The 12506-nt window shown below is 36.2% G+C and overlaps 2 long non-coding RNA genes across 4 annotated transcripts; one reads left to right on the top strand and one right to left on the bottom strand.

Annotated features, from left to right (window-relative positions):
• Positions 1 to 234: 234 nt before the first annotated feature.
• LOC137720897 (uncharacterized) lies at positions 235 to 3827 on the bottom strand. Of its 3 annotated transcripts, XR_015962086.1 has the most exons (6): positions 3369 to 3827; positions 3065 to 3179; positions 2877 to 2980; positions 2088 to 2202; positions 1176 to 1314; positions 235 to 666 (listed from the first exon to the last, which is right to left on the bottom strand). It is a non-coding gene; the product is annotated as an uncharacterized LOC137720897 (long non-coding RNA). The 3 variants fall into 3 exon arrangements; XR_015962081.1 differs by lacking the exon at positions 3369 to 3827 and having other exon boundaries at positions 3065 to 3360; XR_015962083.1 differs by lacking the exon at positions 3369 to 3827 and having other exon boundaries at positions 2906 to 2980; positions 3065 to 3359.
• A 100-nt stretch (positions 3828 to 3927) lies between these two features.
• LOC148698997 (uncharacterized) lies at positions 3928 to 4804 on the top strand. Its single transcript, XR_015962087.1, has 2 exons — positions 3928 to 4335; positions 4649 to 4804. It is a non-coding gene; the product is annotated as an uncharacterized LOC148698997 (long non-coding RNA).
• Positions 4805 to 12506: the final 7702 nt, after the last annotated feature.

The following is a 12506-nucleotide window of genomic DNA, read 5'->3' on the forward strand; positions in this document are numbered from 1 at the left end:
CAGCAAACTTACATTATTCACATTATTTAGTGGTGGTATTTTTAATTATTTTTCATTTACAATTTACCTCTCGATCTTTCTTTTGTTCCCTCTCTTCTCTCCCCCTTCTTCTTCGCAGTACTTCTCTCCCTCTCTTCTACGAGAAAACCCAATTGCTACGCAGCTTTGAAATGCTCGTGGAGCAAGCAAAATGGTGACGATGGAGTTAGCATGTTCCTATGCTATTTAGAGGCATTCTCTGTCACAAAGCATTCGTATTGATGCCAATATACGCAAAGTTTACATACTTGAAACTGGATACATTATGAAGCAACTTTGTTCCTAGAATAAATAAAATCGACTCAACTCGACATGTATCGATCTGTAGTTGCTTGACATCCTAAGCATAAGGGTTAAGAACAGGGGTCTGTTTAAATCTCTGAAAATAACAGAACAAGGGCATATATTGCATGTACAAAAGACCCGGAAACAAAGTTTTACGACAGGAAAGAAGAAAAAAGAAATGCCAGAAGTATAGGGACGGTCCCTAGTCTCTGCGTGTGGATGAATAGAAAGTTTTGCAGAATCTGACTCCGGTACTCTACGAGTCTCTAGCATTAGCGAACTTCATCTCATTTGGTTTGCTGCCCCTAAATGCTGAAAGAGAGAAGAATGACCTTGTTGCAGCTGAAACACAGATAGAAGAGAGTATTGGAATCTTAATCAAGCGAATTAGAAATGGTGCGTTGAAATTATGTACGCAGGTGTAGAAAAAATTTGCACGAAAAGAAAAAATCATAGAAAACGATAATTTTTTATTGAGCTGCATCGCGGTTCTGCAGCTGAAATCATAGTAAAGAACCATATGAGAAAGTGATATTAATGTCCCAAATCTTTGAGAAAAAACATAAAAAGGTCACTTCCAAGTACAGGTTTTCTAAATACCCCACATGATATGAAAGTCCCAAAGCTTTGAAAAAACTATAATAAGATCTCTTCCAAGGACATGAATTATATCACTCACAATTGCTACAATTTTATTCAAATACAAACATGTATAATGCTTCCAGATTCAATTATCCAGAGACCAAATATTGGGAACATTCGAATTATAAGCTCATTGGACATAATATCCCAACCATAGGCATAGGGAGATTCGAAATAAAGAAAAAGCAAAAGCAGAAGAGTCCACTCACCCTAGGTGAATATGCTCGTCTACGTTTCCAAAAATTAGTCCGTCACAGCTGCTAAATCCTTTTCAACTTTGTGCAAAAAAAATCTCTTTCTTATGTTTACTTGAAGTGCTGATTTCAAATCGGTGATCCCTTTCTCACCCTGGTAACATTTAACAATTGCAATCAGTAAAAATTTTATTGATAAGGGAAAAGAGAAGGGTAAGTAAAAGCAAAGTAGACAGACGTAACAGACCAATGCAGAGAGAGAGAGAGAGAGAGAGAGAGAGAGAGAGAGAGAGAGAGAGGGAGAGAATGGTTTTATATGAAACTTGAATTCCCTTAACTCTTAGCCTTCTAATAGATGCAAGCAAAATTGAGGTTCACATGCTATGAACGTGCTATTGAGGTTTCATATAGAAAAGGTCAGCTGTTTCTTATTTTGTATACTATTATTGAATTTTGAAAGTCTGAATAGTTGGGTTTTTAGCTTCATTAGATTTTGAAAAAAAAAAAGTACAAAAATATAAAGTGCAGGGAAGATAAACCACGAATCTTAATTAGCAAGAACTAAAATACGCATAAAAGCATTTGGAGTCAGGAAACATCCATAGAAGAGAATGCGTGTGTGTTCTGTCACTCTCTGTTCATGTTTACCTCAACCATAGCCAAAATTTGATTTTTCACACCCAATTTGATCAATTAAATGGCTTTGCTTATTGGTATCCTCGAAAGATGTCATCGAAACCATCCCCATTATCAGAGAAATTAAAGAGGTAAAATCCACTGACTAATGATTAAAGCATGGCATGTATGAAAACAACTAAAATTATTGACAAAAGATACAATAAGGATAAAAGAACTCCTGTAAATGGAAAACAAAACCTTATACACAGTGAATGACGATAAACACGTTACATAGTAAAAGAAAACTACCTCAACAGACCATCCATCCATCCACCACAAATACATCTAAAGAGTAGCCATCGGTTGTCGAGAAGACATGTGCTTCACGGATGCTAAGTCCTAAATCCGAAAGCAAGGAAGAAAGCTACAAAAAATGACATTAGTTACAAAGATGCGACCATAGTATGGTTCTACGTACTTCTGCAGTTATCTTGGATCCTACAACATAAACAATGCATATAATATATGTATCAAATGCACTGAATAGTCTACAGCTACCCTTAAATTCATTTTCCACTTATCTCAGAATTTGAAGGCTATAGACTTATAACTTTATATTAAACGAAAGAAATTATAATGACAAAGAACTCTTCCAATACGTCTCCTGACAATTATATTTAATACCCAAGCTTACTGTATTGAGGTGCCATTGTGTTTAGAGTCTAGACTCTAGACACAAAAACATCTGATGGAGAACCATAAAACATGAATGACAGTCAACCACTAGAAATACAATTATAGAAGAACCAACGCACTAATAAGCATCCAACTCAAACTTAATCACTAAGAGAGAAGTAGCAACTTTTGTAATTTCTTTTTCGGTACAAAGGAATGAACATCCTAATACATGGATAATGTTGTTTGGTAAACAACTCTCCTCCTCTGCTTCTTCAAAACTCAAAACTTTCACACTCATTGAATCAAGTAAGCCCTGTTAATACCCTGTTGGAGTTTGATCTACCAGTTCTTTAATAATGCAAACAAAACTGCACAGTTTTACAGACACAATCATATAACAAAAGTCTAGTGGTACATTACTCTAAAGTGGCTAAAGCTGAATGCAATACATCTTTTAGATAGTTCTCTGCAGCAGCGTATTGCCTTTTCTTGTCCTCAATTGCTAAAGCATCCAAAGCTTTATCCTGCACAAATACATATCTCATAAACCTCCCAATCTTTCTAGGACCTAAATAAAATGTGACCAATTAACCAAAGTAGAAAACTACCGGATGCTCAAAGTATCATGAACAGACTTTGTCTTCTGTAATTCCTTTATGTGTTCGGCCAATTCAACCAACACCCCGTGGCTAATCTCTGGGGTGTAGTCCGTGCAACCAAGTTCTGTACATCACATTCAAAACCCCCCTCCCCCCAACAAACCCAGAACATTAATAAATAAAAAATTAATCCTTAAATTCAATTAGACAAAATCATGAAATTTTTTCTAAAGCTTAATTTTATTAAATCACAATTTCGAAACAGATTTTAACATGCAATACAGCTATAAGATAAGAATCCCTTTAGACTAACCTCGATGGTGGGCGTCGCCGGAATCGTCAAAAAACTTGATTCCAATGTTGATGTGAAATTCAACATGGAAGGGTGAAGAAGAGGAATTTCAACTGGAAAGATCTGGAGCACAGTGGCTGCTTGGTGAGGAGAAGTCGCTCCAGAAGGTTTTCTAATGGAGTTCGGTGATGGGGAACTCTGAGTATCATTGGTTTCAGATGATCGGTGAAGGGGAGGAAATTGAGAGCGAGGGAGGGCTAGTTCGAAAGGGACAGAAGCAGAGATTTGTGAGAGAGAAGTGGAAACCGAAAGAAAAATCGAGAAGACATCGTCGAAGCAGAGGCTTCAACTGATAGACGCGTGACCAAGATGGACAAAACTGTCATTTCGCTGTACCAAGGAGGCAAGGGAACAGGAAAACTAAAAACTGAGTTTCGGTATATATAATTTCAAGCTGGCATATGATCTTTGAATAGTTTTAAGCATTTTTATTATCATTCTAATTTTCTGAAGGTAAATAAATAGAAAAATTGCATGTAAATAGAACAATGTTTCATAATGTGTTGGTACTATCGTTGATCCAAAGCCACAAGAACTTTGTTGGTCTAATCTTTTTTGCACGTAAATAATACAACGGTCTGTGATCTTTTGTGTATGCAAGCAATAGTGTCATTTAAATGCTTTTAAAAACGTAACATTGCTCATGTAATTTTTGCTAATTACTTTAAAGTAGAAAATCCAATTGCACTGTTCAACAAAACAATGAATTGGGTTTGATTTCACTTTTTTACAAATCTGCCATTGAGTTATTTGCGGGATAGTTGTATTGGACTGAGGCATAGTTCTACTAATGGATCCCTAGTTCTAATAAATTCCAAATTCTCAACCCTGATATGAATTTGGCTTTGGGTGCTTTCTCTCTATCACTCTACAAATTTGAGCAGCAAAGCACAAATCTTTGTGTTCTTCAGTCAGTTCCGTATTACAGGTACATCCACTTTCTATCTTTTTTTTTTTTTTTTTTTTTTTTTTTTAAACTTTTGTAGTATGTGATTGGAGTTGTCTCGGTTATAATTGTGTTAAAGTTTTAGTTAGGATTGAAATTATTGATTGCCCAGTTTTTGCTATTGTGAATTGGAGGTGGGTTTTGTGTTAAAAGTCAAAGAATTTGTGTGCAATAATAGGGATTGAGTTTCAAAGTTGTGTGCTTTGTGCATCAATTGGTGAATGAATTTGACTGGTTCTGTTTTTTTGGGATTGAAATCTGAAACAAAATATTCATGCTTTTGTTGCGTAAGTAGGTGAATGAATTTGATTGGTTTTGTGTGCCTACGCTGTTAAAGAAAAGCCGAAACAAAACGATACGAAAAAGAAAATTAACAAGAGTGATCGAGCAATGATGAATAACCTTAACAGTGTCGGTGACCCTGAGCAGAGTGAACTCGAATCATAGGTACTGACCTTTTCTTTTTATGTTGAATTATTTATTTTTTTAATGATTTAGGGTCAGATTTGAACAAGCTTGGGGGAATTGCTGCGGTTATAGGAGAGCTTGATTATGGTGATGCAGGTACAAGAAAAATGGATGCTTGGGGTACTTGACGGGGCCATTCAGAACAACCCAGTTGTTCAGAAGCAGGCAATCATTTTTTTGCCTCTCTATACGCGATGGCCCATCGAAACCCATTAACCACCAAAGCCACCCTGACCAGTTTGCCGACTCAAAACCCTCCGCCAGAGCCCAGCACTGCTTCTCCAGCAGCTAGGACGATCACCGCTACAGCCCGGCTCGGAGAGGCGGCCCACAGAGAAAACCAAGCAGAGACGGATGTTGAAATATACTTGAAACCTTTAGCCTGGGGAACCCAGTTGGTAAATAAAGACAAAAAAAGGAAAGGTCAGTTACTGAATAAAAGGTAATATTTCGTTTTCGCATTTATTTATGCTTTAAAAGGTTAGTATTAGTGCAATATATGCAAACAAAATCCCCTATATAATCATGTTCACTAAGAACCCAGTTGGGAAATTTGAGACCTTTTGTTTGGGGAGTTAGTTAAATTTGTTAGATTTTTCATGGATTTTGGGATACTATACTATTTTTGTTCTAATTGCTGCATGAGCTTTGTAGTGGGGAATTTGGCATGAGAAGGAGTTTAAGGTCAAAGTGGAAGTGATTGGCCGTGTTCACTGTAAGAATCAATTTAGTGAGGTTGCTTGGTTATTGTGAGCTCATAGGTAATTTCGCTGAAGGAGTCATAGGTAATTTTGATCTTCATTTGCTATATCGTGTATGCTTTCGAGTTTTGATCTTTTGTTTAATGCATGACCTTCTCTTGATGGCTAATTTGTTAAGAATCTTTGTAATTACTTCTTCTTTTTGGATTAACTATAATATATTTGCCTTAAATGAATGCGCTAATGCAGTAGGGCTTTTGTAGGATGCTTGCAGAAGGAATTTCTGTGAAAACATGTACCCTAAAAATTTGTCTTCATACTTTGTATTGACAATAAAAATAGTACAAAATTGGTGCTTCTTCCTCTGTAGCATGGAATGACTTCTCTCATGTTAAACTTCTACCGTGCTTTTATTATTAAATTTTGGTGAAACCATTATTTAGTTTAAACCTTATCACAATATAAAATATCAGGGAAAGAGATTAGAAATAGAGAGGTGTTAATTTGATTTTATGTTTACTTTGGAGTTTTGGATAATGATCATGGATTTTGGTGGTATTGCATCTCTTATTTTTAATAGCACGTTTCTGCATAGTGTTCATTTCAAGCATGTCAATGTGATAGCTAAATAATTCAGTTTGTAGGACATGCTAAGAAAAATTATAGCTTTAACTATTCACTCATCTTTCATCTCTCTTCCTCTCTGTCACTCTTGCAGTAACTCCAGTTGTATTCTGTTTGCTTTGCTGTTACCATTCTATAGGTAAATCTTCACTTTCTATGGAACGTTATATATATAGTTTACATTTTTCTATTCCTAGCACAATCATTCAACACTACGTTTTCTTTAAAGTTGGTATGTGAGTGCATTTTCCATTGATCTTTCTGTTGAACTTTCTCCTCTTACCTATGTCGTTTTCTGCTTATTTCAACTTCTAATTTCTCCACAGTAAATGTTCATGGTTTAAAGGGCATTGTTCCAAATTATTTAATAGTTTGATGTATTTGGTTTATGACAATTTAATTGTCAAGTCATTCTCACTTGAAAGAGAAATACACATTTACAACAACATAATTTGCTTGGCTTATTGAAGGATTATCGCGATACGTCATCAGAAAAGCCAGGCAGGCAAGTGAGCTCTTTGCACTGAGCTGGGAATCAACAATGGTGAGCTTAAGAAGACACACACGCACTATAGACTGGACAGGTAAATTGCAGACTGAACAAGTTGTGTAAATCCTACTTCAAAATAGAAGCAACTGTATTTTGAACAATTCTCTAGATATGGAAGGTTAACCTGTTTGTTTCCCTTCATACTGCAAATCAATTCCTTCGCCTTCAGTGCCTCGACACTGCGATGGCAACTGCAACAGAGCTCTCGAGTTCTCTCTCTCTCTCTCTCTCCCTCTCTCTCTCTATCGCAGTTCCTCTGCTTCTTCTCATCAAACTTCAATTCGTCTTAAGTTTGCCATACAACGATGAAATCGTGCAAGGTTTTGTCGATTTCGGTCAACTCGGGCCACCCCCAACGTCCGGTGAGGTATCATTCTCTTCCTCTCCTCGCAGATGTAGCTTCTCTGGTTTTTGCTTTGATTTTTTATGGAAGTTATGAGATTTCTTTAATTTTTTGCTTGGTTTATGATTTTTTTGTGGATTGGACTAGCTGGGGGCTATGGGTCTCTTTAAATTTGGATAATCTAGGGTTTCTGATGAGTTTTCTGTTTGTGGTTTTGGTTTTTAGGTATTGCACTAGGAAAAGGATTGGGGGCGATTTCAAACGGTAAAAAGGTAATACGTCGTTAGAATTCGATATTTAGTTAGCAATTTTATTCTGGTTTTTTGTGTTTTTTTTTTTTTTTGTTCAGCTTTAATTTCTTGGTTCGGAAGCTAAAGATTGAAATCTTACGTTTCAGATTTGATAGCTTATGCCTGCTTAGGTGAAGATTTATAGATGGGGAAAGTGTCTCCAAAGGAGAGGAATATGAAGAACCCGAAACAGAAGAAGCGACGGGGTTCTGGTTGAATTGAAGTTCTCAGATGCCTTAGCAGTCAAAGTCATTGCCTCGGTTGCATGGATAGTGTATGAAGTATGGTTTTATTGGTCAGTATACAAATGTGTGAAGATTGGTATTCATTTAATGGGTCAATTCATCTTCAATTTGGATCTGAGTATCTTAAATCTTATACGCTTGGGTATTGTGTTGTTGAACTCTGGAAAACGACTATGCTTTACTACATCATTTTCTTATGGAAAAAAAGTTCTTTACTTGGTTTTGGTTTTCTTGGCCACCGAATGGGGAATATTTCATTTTCTTTAGTTGTGTTTGTAGTGATGTATTTCAGGTTCTGTTTATTATGATTTTAAATTACATGATGGTGTACCTGTATATTTGTCTAATCTGTCTTTTTTAGTTGTAAGCAATGTGTTGCTATTATATTAAAATAGTACACATCTGCTATTTGGATAATATGTAAGAGAACAAAATTATGTTACAAATATTGGCTGACAACACTACAAAAATCTTACCTTAAATGCCTCAAAGTCACTTCAACTATAATCTTTGGAAGTATTTGGTGGTTGATTGGACGATCCTATTAGCGCATCCATTGGAGGTTGTTTGGATTCATATTTCTACTTTTTTTTTTTTTATTAAAATTTGTCTAGAAATCATAAAGTTCCAAAATTTTATTGTAATGTTTTTTCAATGGTGTCAAAGGGCTAAAACTGAAAGATGGGTTCTTTTTTAGCTCTGTTTTTTGTTTTTGTTTTTGTTTTTGGATTGCTCTTCTGGTTGAAAAAGGATGAACATTCTTTGTTATTTTCTCCCTCATTTCACCATCTGTTTCTATAAAATCTCATACCCATGAATGTTGCCATCAAGGCGGATGGCATGAAAATGTTAATGCATTTTCGTCTGACAGTTTATCAATTTGAATTCCACTTTATTTGTGGTTTGTTAATTGAAATATGTACCGCGAAATTCATTATATTGAGTATGTTCTTACTTGACATTTGTAAGCTATTGATTAGTTATGAAAGGTTATATATTTATGCGAAAAACCCTGGCCGCGCCTTCATTTCGCAGCCATAGCTTCGGGAAAAAAAACTCCACAGCAAGTCCGACAGCCTGCACACCTCATCAAACCCTAGAAATCGTTTCCTTTTTTGGGTATCCTGAGGGCTTCTCCTTATTTCTCCCTGCTCTTTGCTTTCCCCAACCCTAGGAAAATCGTGATTGCTTGATTTTTTTTTTATCTAGACCGTATACTCTCTCTCTCTCTCTCTCGATCTAATTTTAAGTGATTGAAAATTGGGTTAGTCATTTTCCATGGTTCGAATTGAAATGCAGGTGAATCTATCTCCCTTTGGCAGCGTTTTGGCGAATCCGTTTGTGTTCAATGGCCATTTGAGCGAGGCCACTGAGAGCTCTGGGGTTTCGTTCTTGGCCCCCTTTTTGCTGTTCCAAGGTGGTGCGATGGATTTGTCAAAGGTCGGCGAGAAGATTCTGAGCTCCATTAGGTGTGCCAGGTCGCTCGGCCTTCTTCAGTTTGCTTCTGATCACCCCGAGGTGATTGAAATTTCAGTTTTTGCACATAATGCAGCTTTTAAGCCCTCCAATTCGATGCAGTTAGTGTTTAGTTGTGTGAAAGTCGATTGTTGGAGTAAAAGCGAGTTGAAATTGTGTAATTAGATCATATAATTTGAAATGTTTGTTCCAAGCGTGGGTATTTTGCTTTATATACTGAATAACAGTTTGGTTTGGTAGATTATCTACGGTTTCATGTTAATTAAGAAGGTTAAGTTTAATAAGTATCATTTTAAGAACAATGTGTATTAATCTGGCAGTCGTAGTTAATTCATTGTTAAGTAAGGAATGAAAATGTTGTGCTTACTGCGAAATTTAGCTGATTGGTACACGGTTAAAATAAACGTTTATATATATATATATATATATATAATTCACTTATGTTTGTTTTGCGACCCCTTCGGGATTTAGAATCGAAGCACACAATCCTGGCGTCAAGGTACTTCCACATTGGCATCTTTAAGTCCTCTCGACGTAGGACCCATTCTTTTATTCATTTAATTTTATATTATTTCCTTTAATGTTCTAGTTAGTTGTATGCTCTAAACACGTTCCTTAAATGCATATTCATTATTCTTTTATATTTATAAGCCTTATCTATCCCTTGTTTTCAGCATATGCACTCAATAAATGGTTTTCGTCACCCTCGGGTGTCGGCCAGCACGTGCCTATCTTGGTATTCAGGGAATATCAGGATCGGGATGTGCCATGGAAACTATTCATGTCTGTTGCGACTAACACAGTCAACGCCCGCAGCAAAGCGTCAACACTTTTTCTAATTATAACTAAATGTATGACATTGAAATATTATAAACATATTGTATAAGGTTGCAATTGTACCAAAACATAAAAAGGGAAAATGTATTACCCTTTATACTTGCACATGTACCTGTTTGACGCCCTGTAAAGGTAGGAATATTATATCTCAATACATATCACATCAATCAAAGAAATTAATTTTTCATCTTTATCAATACAACGTATTTGAAGGACCAACCATTCAAAGAAAGTAATTATTCCATCTTATCATCTATTAAACTTTTGTCAAGGATTCCAAGACTCTGTCCGACTGCTACTTTCATTGATGCGTTAAAAAAACGCGGTCTCAATCTCATGCCGTTGAGGGTGGTTTAGAAAAAGTGCTCGTGTTGTAGAGGATGGTTTAGAAAAAGTGCTCGTGTCTCAATCTCATGCCGTAGAGGGTGGTTTAGAAAAAGTGCTCATGTCTCAATCTCATGCCGTAGAGGGTGGTTTAGAAAAAGTGCTCGTGTTGTAGAGGATGGTTTAGAAAAAGTGCTCATGTCTCAATCTCATGCCGTAGAGGGTGGTTTAGAAAAAGTGCTCGTGTTGTAGAGGATGGTTTAGAAAAAGTGCTCATGTCTCAATCTCATGCCGTAGAGGGTGGTTTAGAAAAAGTGCTCGTGTTGTAGAGGATGGTTTAGAAAAAGGAAAAAGTGCTCATGTCTCAATCTCATGCCGTAGAGGGTGGTTTAGAAAAAGTGCTCGTGTTGTAGAGGATGGTTTAGAAAAAGTGCTCGTGTTGTAGAGGATGGTTTAGAAAAAGTGCTCGTGTCTCAATCTCATGCCGTAGAGGTGTCTCAATCTCATGCCGTAGAGGGTGGTTTAGAAAAAGTGCTCGTGTTGTAGAGGATGGTTTAGAAAAAGTGCTCGTGTCTCAATCTCATGCCGTAGAGGGTGGTTTAGAGAACGTGCTCATGTCGTAGAGGATGTCGTAGAGGATGGTTTAGAAAAAGTGCTCATGTCGTAGAGGATGGTTTAGAAAACGTGCTATGTCTAGTGTGTGGAGCCAAAAATAATCACAAGGCGATACGTGGATTTTTGAATAAAAGAGGACAAAAATACCCTTGAGGCATACTAGGATTCCTACAAGCGAGCAGTTGGTAATTATCCCTCAACCAAGTCAAAAATGCCCAAAAGATGTAATAATTTAAAATCCATCTCATCAAATCCCTTTTACAAGGTAATTCCCAAAAGGGAAATTCTATTTAAACCCATCTAACATCTTTTTACACCCAATTTAAATTTTAAATATTAATTGTCTATTTTACCCTATTGCATAATTATTATTAAGTACAAAATGAAATCAATAATAAAACTCAAATTTATCAATAAACCCAAACACTATAATTAAACCCTACGATCACTCTTTATTTATCCTACGTTTATTCTGACTAAAATCCTAATAGCTCTCATAGAGAAAAATAAGTTTTTTTTATTGATGGATGGTGATTTTGAAGTTTTGAATCCCCCAACCAAGATATGACTCAATTTATGAAATTTTTGTTGTTTGATTTCAATTTTGTAGAGAGTAGAAGTTATTTACCGTAATTTTTTTCAACAAATACAACGAAAGCATCCTACCTTCCGCTAAAACAACAACGAAAGCATCCAACGATGAAAAATGTCCGGTGTGAAAGGACCCAGTAACTGGTTGAATTGGCAAACAACTGAGAGAAGTCAAACTCTATGCTCCTTTCTTGCGGTTCTAAAGTGAAAACCACATTCCCTTCCCATTTCAAGTCTGTTACGAAAACCCACCGGGCTCGAAGGTCACACGAATTCGTAAGGAAGCATTTCCTGGGGGCATCGATACAGAGCTTCTATGGAAACAAATATTGATCATGTCATTCAATCTCATATTCTCCCACGAGGAGACTCATCCGCGTGATCATCGACCAGCCATAGATCATAACCATGGAAGCGTTTTATCTTCTTCTCAAAACCCAGGATATAATTATTGTGAATTATAACATGCATCCCTTTAGTTTCTCGCACCCACGTCTTGTTCTTAAAATATAATCCTCCAGTTGGGAATGCTGCCTGTGGCAGCAGGTAGAGATCCACTTTGTTAACGAGTTTGTTGTCTAATGCCCAGTTAAAAGCAGGTTGATCATTTGCTTTTTTTCTCTCTGGACCATGGTTGATCTTTAAGTTCCTCGATCCACGTCTTAATAACCATCTTTAAGTTCTTGCAGGTAACAATTGAATTATCAGCTTTGTGTTGTGGAAAACCATGCAAATAACTTAGGTCTAAACACATCAAATTTAGCTTCTAAAAATCAAATGGGTGTAAAAATAAATCCACATATTGAATTGGGTTTATGAGGGTATATTAGGTATTAAATTTGAGTTTAAAGATATATTAATAGTTTAGTTAAAAATCAAATGGGTGCAAAGAGTAAGTTGGTGTAGAAATAGGTTAGATGGGTTTAAATAAAATTTCCCTTCCCAAAACCTATTTCATTCCATATACTTTTACCTCTTTTAGCTAATCAATTAAGCTTTCATTCCATAACCTCCCAAAAAACATTCCTTTTAATTAGGCAATTAATATATTAATTGCTAATTAAATCACCAAATAACACCCAAAAAACA

The sequence above is a fragment of the Pyrus communis genome, chromosome 1 (assembly GCF_041283825.1).
Source record: "Pyrus communis isolate YQ-2024b chromosome 1, ASM4128382v1, whole genome shotgun sequence".
Lineage (NCBI taxonomy): Eukaryota > Viridiplantae > Streptophyta > Magnoliopsida > Rosales > Rosaceae > Pyrus > Pyrus communis.